Source organism: Alosa sapidissima, chromosome 8, assembly GCF_018492685.1.
Source record: "Alosa sapidissima isolate fAloSap1 chromosome 8, fAloSap1.pri, whole genome shotgun sequence".
In the NCBI taxonomy this organism is placed as follows: Eukaryota; Metazoa; Chordata; class Actinopteri; order Clupeiformes; family Clupeidae; genus Alosa; species Alosa sapidissima.
This window is the reverse complement of record NC_055964.1, coordinates 12,546,706-12,571,416: the sequence shown is the minus strand read 5'-3', so window position 1 is coordinate 12,571,416 and position 24,711 is coordinate 12,546,706.

Below are 24,711 nucleotides of genomic sequence, written 5' to 3'. Positions count from 1 at the left end.
CATTGCTACTGTACTTTGAATATATTGTAGTTAAGAGCTTGAGTTAGAGCAAAAAGTTAGCTTGCCGTTTATCTTACAAACTTAAGAAATGCCTAAATTGGGCCACTTATGCACACTCTCTCAGTAGGCCCTACCTGCGTTTCGCTATTGCTTGGAGCGTTTTTTTCTCAAATTTATTTTATTTTGATTATCGTTATTGAACTGAACACATGGTATAGCCTGCATGTGTAAATTATCAAGGTAACTAAGTTACTGTATCTGTTGTGACTAGGCCATTCAAATAGCACTGACTTTGCATAAAGCTAGTTCACTTTATTGGTAATTATAATTGATGTAACTTAGCTTGCTACATTTTGTCTTGAGGAAGATTTTGTGTAGTTAAGCTTCATTTAATATAGTAACTGGTATCTTACCTCACTACATTTTCTAAGTAACTTGCCCATCACTACTAAATTGCTAGATCTGCCCCGTGATTTGGATCAACTTCAAAATGTAATATTCCAGCTATGTCCATGCTACACCCTTCCACCAAGTTTTATGAACATCTGGAGAGGGTTAATTTCCCTTTTTTCACATCCAAAAGGGCACCTTTTAGATCATAACTATCATACAACCGTGTTCTGTACAACCACAATAAAGAGCCAAGACTTAATACATGTATATTAAATTCTCTGTATTTCCTTTCATACATTCACATGTGCGTTGGTTAGGGTCAAGCCTAATCAAGTGTACCCCTATGCATATGATTTGAAGGGTTTTTAAAACCCAGGTGTAGATTACCTGCTAAGCCTCATGATCCTTTGCACCTCTGTGCTACTCTCACATGTAATGAGAGGTGGGGTAATGTGTGACACCAGAAGTTTTAATTATATGTCATTTTTGTTTAAGAAGTGTTAGAATTAGGTTCTGCAGTCAACCAGACAAAAAGTGGTCTGACAGCAAATCAGATATGTCTAACATTAGCCTAGCTGTTTCCTAATTACCTGTCAAAACGACAGAGCAAAAAAGGTCACCTGACATCATGTTGAACACTGAAACATTTCATGTGATGCACGCTTAGATGTATTAAACTGAAATGGTTTATGGCAAAGCAGACTACATCAGGCCATATTAAGGGCTGTTATGACAGCTGCATGAGATGAGATGTCTTATTGTCTTGCCATGACATGCTCTTCTGTCAAAAGGGGAAAAAAATGTGTCACATTGCCTCCAAAAGAATGAATCTTGCACATAAAGTAACCCTGTGTCATTGAAGAGGTAGCCTAGCTATCTAACCATGGCCTTGATGACTACATTAGCTCTAGCTTACTGCCTTTACTTACATTCATATCAAACTGCAAACAAAGCCATCATTGGATGATTGCTCCTTGAGGCTATTAGGCAAGGTTGAGTTAAGCTAATCTATTCTTCATGTTTTATATACTGTATGTTTCCCAATAAACCTCTTCAAGTTTTATGCATGCATCTGTCACACTGAATTGTCACTTCTGGGGTCTTCAGTTGGTCAGGAGTACATTTCTGAAGAACTAAAAAGTGAAGGAAATGTGCCCATTTATGTGCAATGAGTCTACACACACCTGATATAATAGACATGCAAGAGAAGAAACGTTACAAATGCACTGAGAGTGTTGTGCTCTGCATGTCCCCTCACTGCACACGTGACTCAGTCAGTAGCCTACAATGGCTGTCAGGACTTCAGATGTGCACAGCGATTGGGACTTTTATAGTCACAGCGATTTTGACTGTTATAAGGGACGTGTTTCAAAAAGTGATATGGATTTGAAATTATATGAAATGATAAGGATTTCCAGCACTCTAAAATACAATTATCTACACTTGTTTGTCACATCCATTTTTAGCAGAGTGACCCAACCCATTGTGATAAGCATGAGGCTTCATGTTCTAAAACCTTCAAACAAGTCAAAGACTTTGGAGAAATTTGAAATAGCACTCTCATCAGGAAAAAAAGGGAAAAAAAATGTAGTGAAAGAACTACAAAGACGAAACTATGTTTGCATTAAACTACAGATGTCTGTGGGTATCTCTCATGGCGCCTATCACAGAAATAAAATATGTTTGAAGAGGAAATGATCATGCTAGTCTTACTGCAACAGTGCACCAAAGGGCATACCAACCTTAAGAAGGACAATCATTATTAAACCCTTAGACCCTCCTTCTAATGCTACCTACATACCACATAATCCCTGTGGAGCAATTCACAAATCATATTACTCTAAAACAAATTTCATCTGTGAATGCAGATTTAATAAGCACATGTCCACCATTCCCTCATTTGTTTTTCATAGTACAGATTATAGTTAATTAATTGCCTCTTCATTTCAAATTATAGTTTCTGGCAGCCAAGGTGTGAAGATTCCCCTGTTGTTCAAATAGAAGTGAGGCATAATTGAATGATTTTCCTCTAAGGGATGAAATTGACCAAGAAAATTAAAAGCAAGCTTACATGAGCAGTGTATTTAATGTATTAATTAATTTTATGTGTACCTGATGTTTTTCCTGCCATTCACTGTCCTCTTCTTTCACGCATGAGGTGAAGCCAATTGGTAAGAGTTAGCACACAAAATTAATGTGTTGTCCACAAACAGGTGACATATTTGTATATTATTAGAAAGCAAAAGAAAAGTAAAAATGCGTCTATAAATATCCATAACTGTCATGTTGTAAAATAAGCACATTTACACTGTCAGCAGTGTGGGCAGTTTAGGACTCTCACAAAAAGTAAAGTAGAATTCATGAACCCAAATGAAACAGTGAAACCATTTTATATAGAGGTTGTTACAAACAAATGTATTGCTGCGCTGTGGCAGAATGCCTCCAAATACCTGAGATTGTGTTTTACCTGTATGTATTTAGTAAAAGTGGGTAATTCCAAAAGGGACATACTATATGTAAACTAATGGGACAACATATTACTTGAATTTCCCCTTGGGAATCAATAAAGTATCTATCTATCTATCTATCTATCTGTCTATATATCTATTAGTATTTAACAAGCAGGCACCAGATTTATGTCATTATGCTACCTCTTCTTCTTATTGAAGACATCATAGTCTGTGTCTCGGCTGACAATGCAACAATACATTACTTATAAGCAAGTCATATGCCTGTGTATCAATTTAACCAACTCAAAAAGAGAGTAGGCCTACATGTCTGTGGGGGTCTCTCTTTGGGTCTGTAATCAGGAGCCAAAATGTAGACATGGTCCAGTTTCCAAAACCAATCAGGACACTTCCAGTGTTTATCTGTTTCAGTTGCTGTGTCTGGAGGGAGCTGACAAGAAATACAACTACCCTTACAAATTTTTTTTTTTTTTTCAAGTGGCAAAACTGTAGTTTTTGAGGAATGTTTCTTGTGCAGTAATTCAATATTTTGGACTTGACATTTTGGACATGAAACTGCATTGTAACCTCCTGCATCGTTCTACTATGGTATTTTATGTAAGGGTATCACTGTGTGTGTGTTTAGTACTTCAGGCTTTTGTGACTTCTTTGAACCCAATTGAGTCAGAGAATCAACAGAACTTTTAATTGATTTTGCCTCCCTGGCTGATGAAGCCATGAGGTTTCTGTGTCTTTGAGATTTGATTTCAAACCTTACTAAGCATGTTTACAACCTTTTACACTCCAAGCGGTGTTTTGCTGTTTCACCAAATCAATAGTGGCTTGCCATGCTCATGGGTATTTCTGGAGTGTGTCAGCGTGCTGAAAATACTCTGGCTGTCCTCACCCTCTAATCACCACTGACTCTTGCTGGTCAACCTAGCTTCTCCTCTCATGGTGAACATCAGAGGAGCTGTTTTAAACCTTTTAGCATTGCAACCAACAGACTGCAAACAGTTTTTAAAGGTTCAACTTTGGCAATTTTAAAGACCTTTAGTTAGAATAACATTGTTCCATTTCAAAACGTTCAAACCATGATGTCAAGCAGGTGGAGTTGAATACAGTACTAGGGGCTAGGCGATTAGCTCCCCACATCGGAGATGAGGCAGAGGCTGCAGAGATGCACACTTAGCTGTTTCAAAGCCGGTAAGGGATTATTTCATGTGGAAAACTTTCAGGGACTAAGAATAGATTTTGGGAGCATCACTGAGAAAGATGCAAAAATGTAGTGCATCTTTAATTTTCTTAAGTGGTCTCTGCAGCAACACTCTCTCATCTGATAAATCATCTTATCTGTTACACTTTATTAACACCATTATGAACAGAGCATAAGGTATGCAACAATGCACTGACAAGCTTACCGCAATTGCCAAATTGACTACTAATGCAAAGTATCAAAGGTTAACCTAACTCTGTGAATGTTACCGATCTCCCTTAGTTATATCCTATAAATATATGTATAATGTTAAAATATCAGCTTTTGTTTTGGAAAAAAGTAAGGGTAAAGCTATGTGTACCCCTGGTGCAAGTAGCAGTGTATGCTATTCGTACCCTGGTGCAATTAGAAGTGAATTATATTCGTACCCCGGTGCACACAGCAATGTGTTCTAGTAATACAAATATCAGTGTATGCTATTTGCACCCCTGTGCATTTATTCTGGCATATTGATCACACAATGTAATGATAATAAAAAAACAAGCAAAGTAACAGGGTGTGAATAGCTCAGCTGTGTAATAGACACTCTGAATAAGGTATGCTGTTTGCAGCAATGTATAGTTAGAAGTGGATGCTATTCGTACCCTGGTGTATATAGTACTGTATTCTATTTACACCCTGGTGCATGAACTAGCTAATTGTTGCAATCAAAACTTCCGTTTGAGAACTGATTTCTTGTTAAAATTGTGCGCCTTCTCTCCAGAGACGTTGGTACACATGCACACTCACTCTGCCAAATCACATCACACAGGCATTGAACGCTGGTCTCCCACATGCTAACCCATGTCTATGACCAATGCACTATCTGTTTCCACAAGTAGGTCATGTTTGCAGGTAAACTTATAGTTTATAGGCCTGAATGTCATATTCACAAAATTTCTGTTAACTAACAAACTGACGATTGTATGTGTTCACTGAACCAAGATTATAAAAATAAAACACAACCTTTCAATCTAAAACTTAATCTGAACAGATATTAGTGCCGAAACCTTTCAGAATTCTTTACTTCCTGCTGACGAAAAAACAAATGTCCGCCATGTTTTTTGTGTATGTGAGCAACGTCTTTTTGTTGTTATGTCACAGGGTGTGAATAGCTCAGCTGTGTGGCCAAGGCTATTCGTACCAGGGGTGTATAGACACTCCGAAAAAGTAAACATGTGAGTTAATCAGGGCTCCGAACCGGTTCAAGGAACGAAAACGAAAACCGAAAACGAACAGAATTTTACGAGGAGCGGAAACGGAAACGAAAACAAAATGGTCTTCAACTGTTCCGGAACAGAAACGTTATTCTGAAATCCACAAAACCGGTTAATAACGTTTTTTTTTCGTTCTCTATATATATTTTATAAAATTTCACAAAAGCATATCCTGTCAGGGAGACTATTTCCGGTTGTGCGAAAAACAAGCCCGCATCTACACTGTTAATGTGAGCTAACAAGCCGCTATGTAGCCAACTAGGCCTACCTATCCGTCTGCCACTTCGGATCTTAGGCCAGCTCGTAGCGTAGGCTAGGACCTACTGAAACTTATTTGGAAATTGTTTGTAGCCTATGCGTAATAGCCTATTTTGCCTGTCCACGCCTTGTCGTTTTAAAGTCGGGATTTGAAATGTTTGCGCAATTATAGCCTATTCTATGTAGAAGAGTTAAACAGGAAATTTGAGATAGGCCTTGTCAGCAACAAACAGGTTGGAAATTATAGCGCAAGCCTTTTAAGATCTCCATATGGATAAAACTTAGGCTACAACCAGGTAAGGAGTTTAGCACGTATCCAGAAATATTTTTGATAAGAAATTATTCATAGGCATAGGTTAGGCTTACAGTAAGTCTGTAGGCTATGGGATGGATAGCCCATCTGAATGTTTTTGGATGCCGCCTGTGATTTATTATTTTTGGGCATAGCTACGGTATAGGCTAAATCAAGGGGAAATAATGAGTATGTCTATTCTAAGGTAAAGTTCACAAAAATAGACTTGATAGGCCCACCAAACACTGCCGGAACTTTAAGAACGAACAATATTTTGCGTTCCGAACCGGTTCAGGACCGATATGTTGGTGGCGGAACGCATGCAAGAACGAAAACGTTAAACATAGGCCTACCTGAACCGTTCGGAACGGAACGTTTGAAAAATAATTTCGTTTTCAAGCCCTGGAGTTAATGCCCTCTATATTTTGCATTGTTCCACATTGAAACCTGTTCTTAGTTCACAATCGTCTCAGCTGAGCTCTCAAGCTTCCAGCTGGATTTATTTCAACCCTTCCCTGCAGGAAACTGAGCAGTTGTTGTGTTAAGTGGCAATTTGGCTCATTTTAGGGTTAAAATGATTTTGTTTTCTTTCTACTTAAAGGCGTGTAAAACGATATCTCAAACTGCCGAGGAGCTCCCGTCAACACCTCAGTACCCATTGCCTGCAGTGGCTCCCAAGGTCAGAGAGGACCTTGGATAGTAATTAAGATAAAGTTAATAGAATGGGGTTATAGTTGAATAAGCCTGAATTTAATTTATGTGACATGGGCAGACTTATTATTTTAATAGCAGGGGTAAGACACAGTCATAGTAATTGAAATTCTGAACTCAGCTGTTAAAATCAATCACTGTTCTGTGGCCTTGTGAAACATTCACCTGGACTGCGTGGCATCTTTTTTAGGGCAACTTAACTTCAACGTTATGGCAGCATTTCTGAAAGAGATTAGTGCTGACACATATTTCTATCAACGCTTTCTTAATGAAGATAGATTGAACAATAATTTTGTCCTCTCAATTTCCTGGCAAGGGAACTGGAAATAAAAATGTTGAAGCCTGTGAAAAAAAGCTGTCTGACTGAGTCTATTAAATGTTAGAGCTTCAAAAGGAAACACATACAATGTAACTTTAAAAAAAAAAAGCTCCACGGTCTCAAGTGACTCAAGTGCAGGGGAAGATTTATTTAGAATAACAAACAGTTGAAACATACTTCCTCAAACAAACGAGGACAACAACATTTTACCTTAAAGTGCTCAGGAGACTGATAAAAGCCTTGCAACAGCATAAAGCTTTGAGAAGTGAACTGACAGACAAAAAAAAAACATGAAAATATCTGATCTGTCTTTAGTGTTGTAGCAGATACGGTGGCACCAAAAGCAGGTCAACATCATCCACTGCGAAGGAAGGCTATGCAGGACATGGCGTAATGAATATCTAAACACAAGTTTCAGGCTCCATTACTATATGTGTCTCTTTCAATCCCATGTTTTCAAAGTTGATAGGAATGGCTCTTTCCATCCTGAAGATAATTTGGCAAGGACTGGAGGAGAGTAACAATAAATGACATCAATGCACTTGCTTGTGGCCCTTGGCATTGACAGTGAAGTGGAGGCACACAATCCCAAATCATGCTGTTTTGCATAACACAGAAAAAATACATAAAATAAAAGTAATTTATTGTTGTTAATTTTAAAATCTATTGAAATAGCAATAGATCATCAATTCTGCAGCAAAGCTATTTGTGTTGGATTTAAGAATCAGGGAAATACTGGAGACCGTAGAGCAGCTGGCTAAAGAGGCACATCCTTAAGAGGCCCTGGGGGAGTTAGGTCTGAACAGCACACTTTCACAGGGACAATTTGTCTCTATGAAATATACGCTTATTTTGACCTTGCTATGGATATACAGATAAGTCCAACTGAGGCGACCGAGAAGTCATGGAAAATATACTGCCATCCTTGTGTTCGCCAAGTCCATAAATACCTCACAATGTGAGTAGAGGGACATCAGTTACTTAGCCTGTGTGACCAGACCCCAGGCATAGCGCACAGAGAGATAGAGAGAGATGGGTTTTGAGTAAGATGCAAGCAGACTGATTGCATTATTTAAACACCATTTCTAGAACACACCTTTGAGAATAGCATTAGGAAAGAAGATATGGCTGTCTGTAATGGTCCAAACTCTTCCTTGCCGTTAGTGCAGTATATAAAACTAGACACTATCCACTGCAATAGACTCAGATGTTTGGTATTGGAATTGAGTGTGCAGTAGAAGTGTGCAAACACATTCACAGGTACATGGGTTCTCCTCTAGCTCATAGGTGCCTGCAATTTCAAAGACATGGGAATTGTTCCCCAGGGGAAGCACACAAACAGATTAAAAGTGTAATTTCCTGTGATCTAAATTGGCTTGCATGAAAGCTGTGCTAAATAAGGACATGTGTAATTGTAAGTGAGGCGTTGCTTACAGTAACTTCCCCACTTTTATCTTTGCCATTTTCAGTGTGATGCTTTTTCTCGGTTCTACCTGTTGTCCTCTGGTGAAAACACACATTTCTCTCCCTATCCATTGTTTGCCTCTAACTTAGGCTTGAGACACTACAATCCAGAAATAGTGTTAGCCTTTCACTACATTTATTCCAACTGTGGATGTTTATGTAACACCGGTTTCAAAGCTATTAAATTCGGCTATTAAGCTAGATCACCTGGAACTGGTAAATCAGTGGCTTCAAAATAAGCAGACAATAGATAATTCTTATAATTTATTCACAATTCATAAAAGACATATGGCTTGTACTACCACAAACCCAAAGGTTCAAGCACCCCCAACCATGCAGACAACGTGTAATCAAAAGCGACACCACAAGAATCACGCTCATAAATCACGGCATACATATAAATCACACCAGTCTCTCACACCAGTAGGAAATCTCGATGAGCAAACAATACACACATCACTGCAAACGTGAAACAAGGTAGGTTGGGGGCAAGGAAACCCTTACGATATGGCATACAAACAAAATTAAAACGGCATACTTTAAACAAACACCAGTATAAGCAACCATAATAAGCAACCATAGGAAACATACATTTACCCAGGCGGGAAGTGCGAGGGGTCGGGAAAATGCACTGCCTGCCGCCTCTCCAACTACAGCGGCACTAATTACTAGGTTAAATGATCTGCGTTAGCTAGGTTACACACAATGATTTCCGACTTCAAATAGCTCACCAACTCAGCATTAAATGCCGAGTTTCGTGGCGAGCTCTCCCGACTCACCCATTTCCCAGACAAAGAGGCCGCTTCCACCTGAGTCTTCAGTCCTTTTGCTCCTCCAAAGTGCGTTCCTCAACACACCTCCGTGACGTCATGACGTAACGTTCATCCATAAGACCAGGGCGGTATAAGTATAAGTATATACACTTTTTTGATCCCGTGAGGGAAATTTGGTCTCTGCATTTAACCCAATCGGTGAATTAGTGAAACACAAACAGCACACAGTGAGGTGAAGCACACACTAATCCCGGCGCAGTGAGCTGCCTGCTTCAACGGCGGCGCTCGGGGAGCAGTGAGGGGTTAGGTGCCTTGCTCAAGGGCACTTCAGCTGCGGCCCACTGGTCGGCAACCCTCCGGTTACAAGTCCAGAGTGCTAACCAGTGGGCCACGGCTGCCCCTAAAGGACACAAGGACACAAGGATATAATACCAAGAGAGAACACTCATGTCAAACATGAAAACAATAAAACAAAAACAAAATCGTATCACCACAGCAGAACAACCTTCTACTGGACCCCTGTTTTTCCCTCTTCTGCCCCTAACCCTATGAGATTTTTCCTGCATCGGTCAGACATACAAAGTGCAAGGATTGTCAAAAAAGGCACATGAAATGTCTAATGTCCTTGCCCTAACTTCAGAATGGCTGCTAGGTGTGAGGACCATGAGTGATGCTCAGCTTGGCATGTTTGTGAAGGGCAACAACAGAATAGAGTGTGATGCAGGTGTCCTTTTTTGTCTCCAGGATCTTGAGTCTACTAACAATCATGTTTTTGTTTTTTGTATTTAATGATACATGTCATAAACCAGAATTCACTTTAATGATGATTAAAGCCGCAATAAAGTTAAAGTAGAGTTTTGAAGTAAGGAGTTTTGGTCCCTTCTGAAAAGGAAATGTGAAGACCTTACAAATAAAAACAACAGCACAGTTGACATAAAAGGCTTGCTGGCATGCTCATGATTTTTGGCAAAATAGTTGGCAAGTCTTGCCGTGAAAGCCTTTCTTCTACATTTTTATGGGGAGGTCCGACCTGAACCACAAAACTTTACAGGCCTAGCCTAGGAAGCTAGTTGTTTATCTATCCATCATCTGACCATAAACTATGAAATTTAATTTGGACAATACTACTAGTTGCCTATAAAAACAAGCTACAAACAGTGGCAAATTCTTGCATACTTTAAATGGTTCACCCAGGCAACAAAAAGTCAGCCATCACATAGAGGGATTCAACTTGTGTGTACACTATCCTCATGTATTGTGTGCAATAAGTCACACAACATGACCCTTGTCCACAAACTAAACCATCCTGCTTTCCTTATGCCATGTGAGTATATGTTGCACCCCTTCCCCACTTTCCCAGAGAAGAGCCTTGGGATGATAATGAATTCTGAGCTATGTGCAAATGTGCATAAATGTAATGTGTTGATGTCTGTGCAGGCTTAAATGGCACCACACCTATAGAGAACATCTCTCTTTGTAAAGTCTTTGACTCATTATTTGAGCCAAGTCATAATGAGTAAATGCTATACTTGATGGATCCTCTGGCTGCTCTGCAACACCTCTCCTGTCGAGGCTTGTAAAGTGCTATGCTCAAAACAAAGCCAGAGTAATAACAGAAAACAAACACTGGGATCAGAAATGGAACAATGATGATCTCTGACTATTGTTCTGAGTCACTGATAAAAGATGGCCGTTGTCTGGTGGCTGAGACAGGCTGGAAATACAACAGACTTGCTCCAGACAAAATATATGGTGCAGAGGATATCAGAGGAGCAATTATTTTTTTCTCAGAGACCATTTTCAGCAGATTGTGTCTAAGCACAGGTGTGTGTGTGTGTGTTTGTGTGTGTGTGTGTGTGTGTGCGTGTGTGTGTGTATGTGTTTTAAAAAGAAAGAAAAACAACATATTTGAACACCCCCAGAAAGAGGAAAGGTCCATGACTCATCAATTAAGGAGAGATGAGATGCATCTCAAATATGGGACATTTTGTCAACATGCATTAATTAGATTTAACATGGCTCATTACTGTACACTATACTCAACCATGACAAAGAGGCACTGCTAGAAAAATGTTATAGACAGTCAGGTGCCAGAGACACAACTCCAGTCTTTCAGGTGTCCTTGCCTAACCTGTAATTTTCATTTTAGAAGCTTATGAAATACACAAGAATACTGTACACACACACACACACACACACACACACACACACACACACACACACACACACACACACACACACAGCCAATATGTTTCTTGTTTCATAACAGTCGGTGTTGAAGAGTCTCTAAATGGCACTGATTCAGTTGGTAACAGTACTTACTGTTCTAGGCTTGGGAGCAGGAAATGGTGTATATTTCTATCCTCTACCTCTCTCCTACTTAAGGGAGACGTTCATGACTAGCGGCAGCAATTCAATCAAGTAATTCACCATCTCCGCCAAACTGCTTGATTGCATTTCCCTCTTAGTGTCAGTTCTAAGCCCTTTTTCCTATTTCCCTCCATGTGGGAGACCAGACAACCTCCATATAATTGATCGCTTATACCCTCACCAGAGCACCAGTAAGAGATTACATGGAATGTTCGGTCAATCAATCCCGACTTCTTTACGTAGTCAGAACTGCTCATCCCGCAAATCCGTGCCAGCGTGGAGCTTTCAGGCCCTTCTTCACACTTGCCTCTGTATGTGTTCACTTTGATTAAGGTCCCCAGGTTAGAAAAATGTCATTTGCACCCCACAAGGTGGCACAGGGGGGAGTCGGAGCAACAATTAATTCCCCTCATGCCTATGACAGTGACAAAATACCTACTGCTCAAACTAATAACTCCATTCCCATTTGGAATGGAAATATGTTCCCTCCTCCTCTGCTATGAGCGGAAAAAATTGCTTAATTTTTCCTTTTTTTCCCCTTCTTACTCCAACATCGTCCCTCATGAATCTAATTGTTGAAAAATTGGGTTATGTGACTGAATCAATAAGTCTTACGAATTCTTTGTTCCCAGAGGCACAAGAATTTGGGTCCCCTACGTATTTTGTCTTATGAATTTTCACTTAATATGAGATAGAAATGCTTTTAATTTCCAGACTGTCCACATTGATTGCTATTATATGTTCCAGTGTATCCCAGGAAGATGGATGATGAGTACTGTAGGTATTACAACATCAAACCAGAGTTCCCTCGACACTGAAGTCGCTCTGCAAACCATTTGTCCAGCAGAATGCTGAAGGAATCATAATTCATTTGAGGGCCTTTTTTTACCATGCATAATGTTGCAGGATGATTTTTGTCAGGGACATGGCATGCATCTCGATGTCAACAATGGCCCTCTTCAAACAGCTCATTAAAGAACAAAAGCGGCGATAAAGCATTTTCTCTTCAAGGCACCACCTGTGATGCCTGTGTACAAGCACCGCATTAGACTATTGACCTTGCTCTATTATAACACTGAAAGAGTTGTCAGTTACCATATTCAGTGTAGAGAAATGGGCTTATTCCAGTGTTTACTGAAGTATTTCTGCATTTTGACCTTCCTTTTTCAATCAATATCAAAGCCTGCCTGATCTTTTTTTAAATAAAAGTATTTATAACCCAATGCTGTTCCTTGACATATTATGCTATTTTTTAATAAACTAACCTTGAATTGGTCTTTCTGCTGCAGAATGAACATAATCTGCTCAGAGATAAATGGTGATGGAACATTATATATAGCATAGAGCATTATATATAAGTCAAGTCAAGTCAAGTCAACTTTATTTATATAGAGCATTTCATACTGTGCTTTACATAAATAACCAAACAGGAATAGCTGATAAAAGCATAGAAGGGCAATAGTTAAAGAATAGTTTAAAAAGTAAAGAATAATAATAAAGATCATAATAAAAAGAAAACATAAAACGCACAAGGTAAAATCATTTAAAAATAAAGTAGGCTAATAAGCAAAAAAATAAAGGCAAAAGTAGTAAAAAAGTGATAAAAGTAATAAAAGACAAGGTAGAAATTTTCAAGGCAGATTCAGAATTTGTAACTCAGCGCAGTAGTAAAGCTGAGCTGTCATGTAGCATCATATCATATAGCATATATCTGGTTGGATATAAAAAGGTGGTTGGATGTAAAAAGTATACTCAGTTGTTAAACACAGTTGTTAACACTGATTCAAATTAATGTCCATTGCAACACTCCTGAGATAAGGTAATCAAACATTTGAGGAAAAATGTGTGATTATGTAACTATGGAGTATACTGGCATTCCTGATTATGTAACTATGGAGTATACTGGCATTCCGCTCATGCATCTATTTAATTCTACCTGTCAACGGATAAGACACAACCACAGACATAAATAGATTCAATGCGCTAAATAAAAACATCTCACATTAATGCATGGCTTGTCATTAATGCTATATGTGGTTTCAAATCACAGCCTACTGAAGCTGCAATTATACAAAGTCCCATTATAGCTATGATGTGAGCTTCACTGCATTATTTATGTATTCATTACTCTAAGAAATGTCTTCAGGTTCTGCTTCAATGATCCACAAGCAGTGGTTTTTGTCATCTTCTAATTAATCTACCAAGCAATCTGACAACTCAAGCAATGGTTTTAGCTAACTTCACCCATAATTATCCAAGATGGCTGATGAGTTTTGCTCCTAATTTGCATGGGATTTAGCTTAATTTGTTCCACCAATGCTCTCGTTAAGACTCGGTGGAGATTCTCCAAACCACAACGAATGCTGAGACATCCATGTGAATGAGCTACAGTATTTGGCAAGTTTTGACAGTGAAAGTTTTAAGTACCAAAAAAAATACAGCAGAAATCAGAGCTAGTTCCTCTTATTGCGGTTCTCCATGTCTAATTACGGATATTTTGATTGTCCTAATTGAAGTTCTTAAAAGAAACTCTGAGAAGTTGTGTGCTCTCTCTGTCAATATCATGTACCTTCACCACATTTCTCTCCCTCTTTTTTCTTGTCCTTTGTATCAGATGATTAAAAATGTTCTCTCATCTCATTCCAACTGACATGCAAGCTCTCTCTTACACCCAGCCTCCACAGTGAAATGGAACATTCTTTCTCTGGTGGTGTGAGAACATGCTGTCCTGATCCGGTTTATTCACGCAGCCCCTGCGGGCTTTGCTAACAGATTGCCAATAAGCTTGGTGTCAGGCATCAGCAATACCTGCCACCAACCCCCCCCCCCCCCCCCCCCCCCCCCCCCTCCCCGAGTCACCCTGAGTCAGAGTAATGTCAGACCCCACGGGGATGCTCTTTACCTGCCACAGATCCCTCTCCGCCTCCTGAGCTCTCCCACTCCTCCACAGTGCAAGACCATCGGTATGGGTTACAGGGTAAACAAAGAAAGCTTTGAGATTGCACACAGATGTATGTACACATGAAGTGCAATACTGTGACAATCACGGTTACGACCAGAGAGGACAATAACTTATTTGCAGCCTGAACCTTTCCCCTTTTCAGGACTGATGATTCCCACTGCTGCAAGATGTTATACTACTGTACTGTATGACTCACCCTCTCTTGGAAATGTCATTATGATTTACCCTTATAATATTAAGATTTCCTATGAGGTGGACTCAAACAGCAACTCAGGTGCTCAATCTATATCAGTTTTTTTTATTGATTCTGTTTTACCTGTATTTTACTAGGGAAATCAACTTGAGATTACAAATGTCCTCTACAAGTGAATGCAAGCAAGGAGGGCAGAAGTTCTACTACTTTATAGTATGTTTTTTTTAATCTCGCTTATCATTTCACTGGGCATCTTATCCTGTCTGAGTGACAGGCAAGCCCAGTGGTTAGGATTACCCTTCTCCCATAATGCCTGCTGGCATCATCTCCCTCCATCCAGAAGAATGAACCTGCATCATGAACAGACTGCCTGAGCCTGTCTTTGCTTGAGTTCACTCAGGGGGATTGATTTTTCCCCCAGACAAACTCATAAAACTTACCCCCGTCGGATGCAAAGACGTTTAGGAGGTGAGCTCACTTCTTCTCGATAGTCCTTCGGTTACAAGAGTGTCAATTAAATGAAATGTGTCCCCTTTCCTGGTTTTGTTTCGTTTTTTTTTTCTTTCTTTTTACAAGAAAAACAATGACAGCCGACAGGCTCGAGAGTTGGACTGGGCCCGGCGCCGGACAAAAATCCATTTCGATCGCAAATAAAAACTTCAACCTTGTGCTGTCACTGTATCCAAAGCAAAACAAAAGCCGTTAAACAAGCACCTCTCTATCGCCCTGGGTGTTATCATTTATGCTCTCAATAGCAGAACAACTGCATCCTGAAGCACAGACAAAAATACTGCTTATGCTTGTACACTGTATCAGACTATTTCCATAAATGTCACTAACAATGTCCAAGTTGCTCCATAAACAGGTGCAAAATGTGGTTGACTTCAAGTCAATCACAGACTGTTACAGTACATGGCTCCATCCCTGACACAGAGCTGGCATTAAATGGATCCAAATATTATCCACAGTTCCTTTGGCTGTGTGTAAGATATTTTGGAGCTGTCTTTGACATAGAAGCTGTCTGTAATTAACAATGCAGTTTTTATTCTAAAGTGACTTGCCTACAATACATGATTACCATAGACATATATCTTTCTGAATGCAAGCAGACTGCCCATTCACCTGACTAACAGACATATTAGCAAGCAAGTGAACTATGACATTAAAAGGTCGGCTCTCTTAATGTGACTGGGCAGTTGATCAGTGCTTCAGACCTCTAAGGCTCTGATGAAAATCAGACTAACCCTGAGACTGAGAGCTTGTGTTTGATGCAGTGGAAATAGACTGGATCTCATTTACCACTGGCCTCCATTCCCCACAATCTTTCATGGCCTTCATTACTTAAAGATTAGAGCTGGCTCTGGCCATCTTGAATGGCACCTTATTTATATACTAGGTGCTCTCCCTCTCTCCTGCTCTCTCTTTCTCTCTCCTACTCTTTTTCTCACTGCTATTTTCTTCCTTTCTGATTCCTCCTCTCTCTTTCTGCTTGTTATAGTGCACCTAAGGTCCATGCCTTCTTGTAGTGGTCTTCTGTCAAGCTTTTCAATTCAATTCAATTCAACTTTTTTTTTTTACGGCCATATGAAAATGGTAGTTCACAAAGACTTATGTCCACACCCTACCATGAAATTCAATAGTGGAAAACCAATTTTTCAATTGTTATGTCTTCCCACAACATTCTGACTGTTACTGCGAAGCATTGATGACCAAATGTAACAAATCTGTCAAGCACCTCCTTGTCTGAACGTCCTAAATAATTCAGTTGACTCACTCACTGTTTGCTGTTAAGCCTACTCTTATCCAAGCCCTTTCCAGCGAGCGTCGGCATCCATACTCCAGTGTGCAGCAGAAGGGGGGGGGGGGGGGGGGGGAATCGACACGCTCCCTGGGACGGGTCATCTCAAGGTGAATCTGACAGAGAGAGACTGCGGGCCCAGGCTTTCAAGTGGTGCCAGAGCCCCAGTCAAGGGAGCGGCCCTGGAAAAGCTCGGGGGCTCAGCGTATGTGATTCAACATCAGCTGAGCTCATGGGTTTCACACTGAGAGGTCCGCAGCCCTGCAGAGCTCTGCTTCCCAGTCCCAGCAGCAGCAGTCAGCAGCAAGAATGGGCGAGTATTAGCTACACACACCGAGATCCATTGGGTCGGCAATGGCAGAGGATCAGCAGCGTAAAGCATGGATGCAGCAGAATCAAGAACAGGTCCTTCTGAATACCACTGAGAGAAAAAAGCACATGGTGCCGAGATGTTCTAATTAATGTACACATCTTAAAGATGGCCATGGCAGGCAAACTGATTTACTGAGAAGTTTCAGGCTTTATTGTGGTCACAAACAACCAACAGCCATTGTGCTCACCTGTTAATATTTTATACATTTTATACATACATATATTTTATGGGCGTGAGCAGTATGCATGGTGTAGTCGAAGAATCGTTCGACTGGTTGTATTTCTCAAGATCTAAGATGTACTCTACAGTCAAAGTTTAACTGAATTTGCTCCTATATGTCTTCTCTGTGGGAATGTGGCTTAATTCTTTAAGATATGCCTTGTTGCTCACAGCACTGAAGCATTGTGCACGATCGAAGAAATAGTGACAGACAAAGGGGATGAAGTGAATACTGGATAAAGATTGTCCAAAAAATAAACCTGCATTCCTTTCTGTACCAACATAAGCAGCCAAAATGTGCATTGGCTACAAAATACAAACAGCCCAATTTCTTCCATTCCTCACAAACTACTAATACATGACACCTGACTACAATTCACCTTCTCGTATTTGTAAATTAAATGGTCAACAATAACACTGTTACCTCTGCCAGGAGCTAATGTTTTTGGTGTGCTTTGTCTGTCCATCTGCCTGTCTGAGTGCAGGATAACACAAAAACTACTCACCTGATTTCCATGAAACTTGGTGGAAAGGTGAGGGATGGACCCAGGACCAACCAATAACATTTTGGAGCAGATTGGACTCATGGGCCCACTGTGGCGATTTAGTTTCACTTCAGATTCTGTTGCACCATATGGCAATAAAACTGGTTTGCCCTCTAGTGTTCAAAGCAAGGAAATGCATTACTTCATGGATGGTCTCATCCAAGTCAGTGCCATTGGAGTTCATGAAATAGCATGTAGGTGTTCTCATGACATGGATTGATGACTGAATGCAACAGTGTAGCATTTCCATGTCAAACTGATTGCCTAAAGGTGATGGACAGTATTTGTGTTAACATTTAAAAGCCAAATATACACTGATATCTTGAGTTTGACTTGTATGGTCCAAAGCTACTTGACCTTGGCAAAGGTCTGCATTCTCTGATCTTTTAGTCTGTAAATGAAGCTGCTGACAACTGATTGACAACCAAAAACATCACAAAACTGTCCTCCGCTGCTTGGCCTTGTCTAAAGCAGCAAAGAAACTCAAATCCTTTAGCACAGCTCATTCTGTGTCCATAAGCCGCTGTGTTGATTTCTCTCAATTGTCTGTGTGCCTCATTGCACTGTTCCCCTCCCATTTGATTGAATTTGAAGCCCTCACCATTTCCTCAGTGACTGGAATGTGACTGTGAATATGAACATGTTACCACTCCAAATGAACAGGTGTTCATTAAGAAATTGAAAGGAGAGGTGGTAACCTCAATCAGATTGTGAAAAATCTGAGAATTTACTGAGAAATTCTGGTGCTTGAGATACTCGAGAAGTGCGAGTCCTTGTGTTTTGGACACAGTATGGTATGGCAAATGAAGGGTCTGTGAAATTCCTTTTCAGAGGCAAGAATGGCCTGAATTATACAGTAGCGGTCAGTATGACAAGAAACCAAAGCCACTCCAAAACAAACCTCTCTGGTATTTGCACCTTTCGTGAGAGTCTGTAAAGGAAGCGCCAGCTGTCCTTTTACCATGCCTGGTAACGTTGTCGACTCGAGAAGTCAATGTTTTCAAAATATACCCGAAGAAGACAATCTTAGTCTTTTCGGAATGGTAGCACATCACCAACATATTCATCAAGCACTGGAACAATTCTGACAAGCTGTCATCTAAATATGGAGAATGAGGGACGCAGTTCAACTCATCCGTAACCAATGACAGGCAGACGTTGTTTCCCCTGCATGTTAAAGGGGTTTGAGAGAAGCCATTGTGTGGATGCATGCTCTGCAGGAGTGTTTTGTCACTGTGTATAATTGCTTTAGGACCAAGATAGCTCATTGCCTGTCTGGATGATGAGGAAGACCTTATTGTGTTGGCAAAACTCAGAAGCAAGCTATTTGTGGAAAGTCCATGAGAGGAAAACATAAAAAGATGGCCTGAGTGAGATGAAAAAAACAGGAAAGGTGAGCTCTCTAGTATGCGTTGCAATGTTCAATCAAAGACCTTATCAGTTCAAGTCAATGACTTCAGATGTTTGCTTCTAGAAGTGAATGCTTTGAGGTGTTTGATTCTGAACATGAAGTTTGAACCTTGACAAGATGTGTGCAGATCTGTTAATCATATAATTCTGATGTTGACAGCAAATCATTTTGATATTATTTACTACTGTGAAATCTTTTGTAAAGCAAAAAAACATCATCTTCACTTCAACACCATGCAGTAGAGTTTTCATCCAGTGATAAGTGAAACACTTCTGTTCATAGCAATCAGCCTATTGACATTCTGGCATCGACTGGCCCAAAGGGCTGTAGGTAGAGGTCTGCGCGGGACTGATTTTACAGTCCCGTTCCCGCCCGCTCCTGCAATATTCTGTCCCGCTTCCGCATTAATGTGTCATTTTTAGTCCCGCTCCCGCCCGCATCTGTAACATGATGTCCCGCTCCCGCCCGCTAAAGCCCGCATGATATCCCGCTCCCGCCCGCTAAACCCCCGCAAGAGGGATAGCCTATTCAGTTTTTCTTTCTGTCTCACGAAAGGAGCACACACTTGAGAAAGACTCCAGATGTCAGTTTCTTGGCTCTGAATGTAGGCTAACAACTGAAGTAGGCCTAGTCTGGTGCCCTCTTCCTCTGTCATGCTTTAGATTTTTGAGTTTTGACAATGAGCAGCAGGAACACATTGAACCCACGTAAACGACAATATAGGCCTGCTATCCGTCAGTTATGCTTAAACCCCATTTTTTAATGCTGCCTAACAGAACATCCAGCTGAACTATAGTTATGAACAGTACTTTAATAATTTCCATATTTAATTTTACGCACATATGTAATTTGCGGGAGTGCAGTGAATCATTGGTTTGTCCCGCACCCGCAAACGCACCTCTCTCATCCCGCCCGCTCCCGCAAAGAGCTTTCAAAAGTTGTCCCGCGCCGCACTGTTTTGCGTCGGGACTCGCGGGAGTGCAGACCTCTAGCTGCAGGAAGAGTATAAGTATATATACTCTTTTGATCCCGTGAGGAAAATTTGCTCCCAATCCGTGAATTAGTGAAACACACTCAGCACACAGTGAACAGAAGCACACACTAATCTTGGCGCAGTGAGCTGCCTGCAACAACAACAGCGCTCAGGGAGCAGTGATCTTGCTCCATGGCACTTCAGTCAGGGTTCGAACCGGCAACCCTCCGGTTACAAGTCCGAAGCGCTAACCATTAGGCCACGGCTGGAGGGAAACGCTCCTATGACGTGTATATGTAACGCATTGCCATATTTTTCTTTTTTATATTACACTAAACAGACCAATATTTCGGTTCTGTTGCAGTGTATTATATTAAGTGCATGAAAATGCACTGTACTGTTCTTCCTAGGCTTCTTCTTATTACAGTGCATGAAAATACACTGTACTGTTCTTCCAAGGCTTTTTACAGTGCATGAAAATGCACTGTACTGTTCTTCCTAGGCTTCTTCTTCTTCTTCTAACGCAGTTAATGCAGCTTCAACCGTTTAACGTAGAAACTTCATTCAACTTATGTTACGTAGGTCTTACTTTGGACATCTGGGCTTTGTATTTTTCATCTTTGTAACATTTATACTTTTTAAACTATTAATAAAAAACTATTCAAAATTTCCCCATAGACTTAACATTGGGCTGATGACATCACAATGGGCTAATTAACTTGATTTGCACCTGTATCAACTTCCAGCTGCTCAACTAAGCCCCATCAAAGAGCCAGTTAAACTGATTGATTGATTGATTAAACTATTAATTAAAAACTATTAGGCCTTTCTGACATCACAGTAATTAGAATCTTGTGCCAGGTGGCCAGGCCACCGCTGCATCAACTGTCAGTTTATTAGGCTTTAAGCATACAGTCTCCTTCTCTTAAGACTAGCCTACACATCCTGTTCAACTGTTTCAACTGTTCAGTCATTCAAACTATTTTAAACCTCATCTACCTAGCAAATAATTTAACCATTTAAACTATCCACCTATTTAACTGTTCAGTCATTCCAACTATATTAAACCTCATCTACCTAGCAACCAATATAGCTTGTTTTTACTCTGTATGATATTTTACATCATATTTTTTGCATTTTCATGCACTGTATTTCCTTCAGGAAATGCTTTTCTAGTTTGGTGATGCTATTGTAATGTTGCTTAACTGCACTACAGACAGGTAAATTACTCTGTCTCATGGTCTTCTGGAGTCAATGTGGCCTCCTGTGAGTGTAGATTAAACACTTACCAAGGTTCCTTCTGACCTCTTCCCATCTTGCTGTAGTCTTCTTATCCCCTCCCCTCATTTCACCAGAGGCCTTGTGCCTTAATCAGCTCTTTGTAATTAATGAGCATGTGCTTCCCTCCACATCCTGGGCCTCGCACAATACAGAGGCACCGTCAGATTGGGGTCAGGTACTGCACGCCACTAAGGAAATGACATATTCTCCCAGGTGCCACAAGGGTAATGTTTATGAGAACCAGAGAAGGCTGGCTTTGTGGGTAATGCAGTTCATGTTTAGTAAACAAAGGGAAAAACTGCTCTCAGAAACAGCTTGTTTCTGTGGCCTTGGGAGGGTAGCTGAATTCAGCAAGTGAATGCAATACGCCATGGATATTTTTAGAGAGAGATAGATAGATAGATAGATACTTTATTGATCCCCAAGAGGAAATTCAAGGTCTCAGTAGGATATTTTGAGTGATATCCTCTGATATGCCAGCACAGACATATTCTTCAACCTTGAATCAGACCTTTATTCTATTATTTGTCATATTGATTAATCTGAAATCTGAAATGCACTGTACAGTACATGTGTGTGGACGGGTTGGAATGTGAGTGTTTTGAATTAGTGGTGCATTCCGTGGGAGGTCCAAGGTCAGTGTGCTCATATTTTCCTCACACCTTCCCTTTACTTATTAAAGGTGTTTTCTTGACGTATCCTCGATCGATTTAATCAGATGGTGTGGGCAGTGAAGAATATGTTCTTGACTGTCTTTATCATATTAATACCACTTTGCATTGAAATTGTGTTCCTTTAAACTGACTGCATATAGATAGATAGATAGATAGATAGATAGATAGATAGATACTTTATTGATCCCCAGGGATGATGCAACAGAAATAACTTTCTGCAGGCAAGTTTCAAACTTATAAGCTGCTACTCTTTGCCCTGCTCCACATTTTGATGAAAAACCCTTAGCTGTACAAAGCAGCAGGTTGTCGCTTAATTGCCACCAAACCACCCACAGACCTGACATTTTCAGGTCATGGTTGGTTTAGCCCAGTACCCAAGGCATTCCCCTGTATATGTGGCTTCTCATGGCAGTAATCATTTACCCTTTATTGTTTCTGGCTAACAGAATAAGGTGACGGTGCATTAGTTCTTGATCAACTATGTCTTAATGATTACAAATGATCCCATAGGAAGCAATTACATGGGAAGAGGGGATAAAAACATTGCCCATCTGAAAAAATGGGATATAATTATGGTGCTTAATGCTTTACCAATATCAGATCCCGTCCAGACCTGAAGAGAGCTCCTGGAACTAGACAGGGTTAATGTTCCTATAATGGTTCATGCTGAAGCATCAGTTTCTGGTTAATGCAAATAAGCACATCAAGAGGGTCATTTAGAAATATAGCGGTAATTATGGATTATGTGTAGCTTTACCTAAAGATACGAGACTTAATGTGTGGAGTTGGAGCAAACATGCTCTTTGGTGAAAACCCCTTGAGATCACACACTTCACTTTAATATGTATTTATATATTTAATGTATTTGTATATGCAAGTTTTTTTTGTAATTAAAGTTAGTGGTTTAATCTCTTGGTTGGTCTCAAAACTTTGGCAGAGCACAGCAGTCTCAGGCCCCTCTGCAATGTGGTAGACATGGCTTGAAGAGGTGTTTACAATCCGTATTTGTAGTACAAGAATTGATCAAAATTGCTGTTGATCATAGCAATGTACGTTTTGGTCAGACTTTACTTCAATACTCTATCTACAGACGCTCAGACTATAAACAAACTATCTCTCTTTAATACAATTTATGGTTAAGGTTAGGGTCTGGATATGGTTAAGATGATGTTCACTTATTGTTCAACAGCAATTTCACATGTGACCTTGAATCCCTGTGGGTGGACAATCCACGTGTGTTACCAACATTTTTGCTACTTTACAGATGCCAAGACAAATTCCATCCTACTAGACAGCATTTTACCCATAGCAACAATTGGCTAGATGTATGAATATGCCAGCTTTCTCCATCAACAAAAATGCTTTATAACTATTTATGTTAGTTCTCTTAAGAAAGAGGTCATTGACAAATCACTGATGTCTTGTTTTAGAAGACCTGTGATAAAAGATTTTTGTGATAACAATTTAGATAAATTCACACACCACTGTAGAATAGCTGATAGCACTGAGTCACATCAATAGTCCAATCAACCATGATAGATGTTTCCCTGCAGCGTCTCCTTAGATCCTTGATCTTGAACTGATTGATATTTCCCCTTTTGCTCCTGACAAAAACATGTCTGAGACGTCACAGTGAATCCAAACAGACTGTCTTGGAGCGAAAAGGTCAGGGATAATGTATTTCAATTTCAAGGGGCATGTAATCTGTATACGAATGTGGCAAGTGCCCATTTTTAAGGCGATTTACTTTTTTTATTAATGGCCAGTCCAGTAGCTGTCATCGTGTTTGTTCTAAAACTGTCTCATAACTCAGTTTCATCCTGTTTATTCTGACAGGATGAGTAGCATCCCGATCAAGGATACACCCTCATATTTTGCACCTCAAAAGATCCTGACACTGCAGTCTCAGAGATAAAAGAGGGTATGTGGATAGATAACTTGAAAATAATGTGGATACAGACAGAGTTTCAAAAATTGTGAGGTTTGACTGCATAAATGGCGGCAAGGGAATGAAACATCACATTTGTCGTTTAAGGCACTTATGAAAATTAGAAAACAACTCAGTCAAAGCAAAAGGTTCAGTAATGGACAGAACTATGACAGGTTTTAGATAATGTTCTGTCGATAGGCAGAATATCACACTTTGCATATTTTTGGACTTTACTTGACATTACAACAAATATGGATTGCCTATCATGGTGGCAAATATGAATCTATTGCAAATGTACTACTGCAGTGTCATATTCTCATTGTGCTAATAGACATGTGCCTGCACAGCAAAAAAGACAAAAAAGTTCATTGAAAGTATTACACAAACATTGCAATGGCAAGCTAAAGATTTAAATTTTGTTCACTGTAAATTCACTCTTCAGCATCCTCTGTGTCTTAAAGCAACACCAAAGAGTTTTTTGTACCTTAAAATAATTTTTCCGTTTCAGTGGTTCATCAACTAGTTACAGGGTGAACGGCACTTTTGCATTCGCTTTGCTACCCTCATGGCTATAACCGCACTATGCAAGTTTGCCAGATCGGGTAGCGGATTTGCTTGATGGAATGAGACATAAGAAACTACAAATTTGACTTTCTTCTGATGTTGCAATATATCATACTTTCATAAAACCATACAGCAAACTACCTTGTCTGTGGACATTGTTATTTGCAAAGCCGGTGCTGGATAAACAAATAGTGTGGGGTGCGACAGAGGAAAAGTGCTTTGGTGTTGCTTTAACAGCATCTCTGACACTGACTGCTCCTACCAAGAAGTGGTTGGATGGCACTGAAAG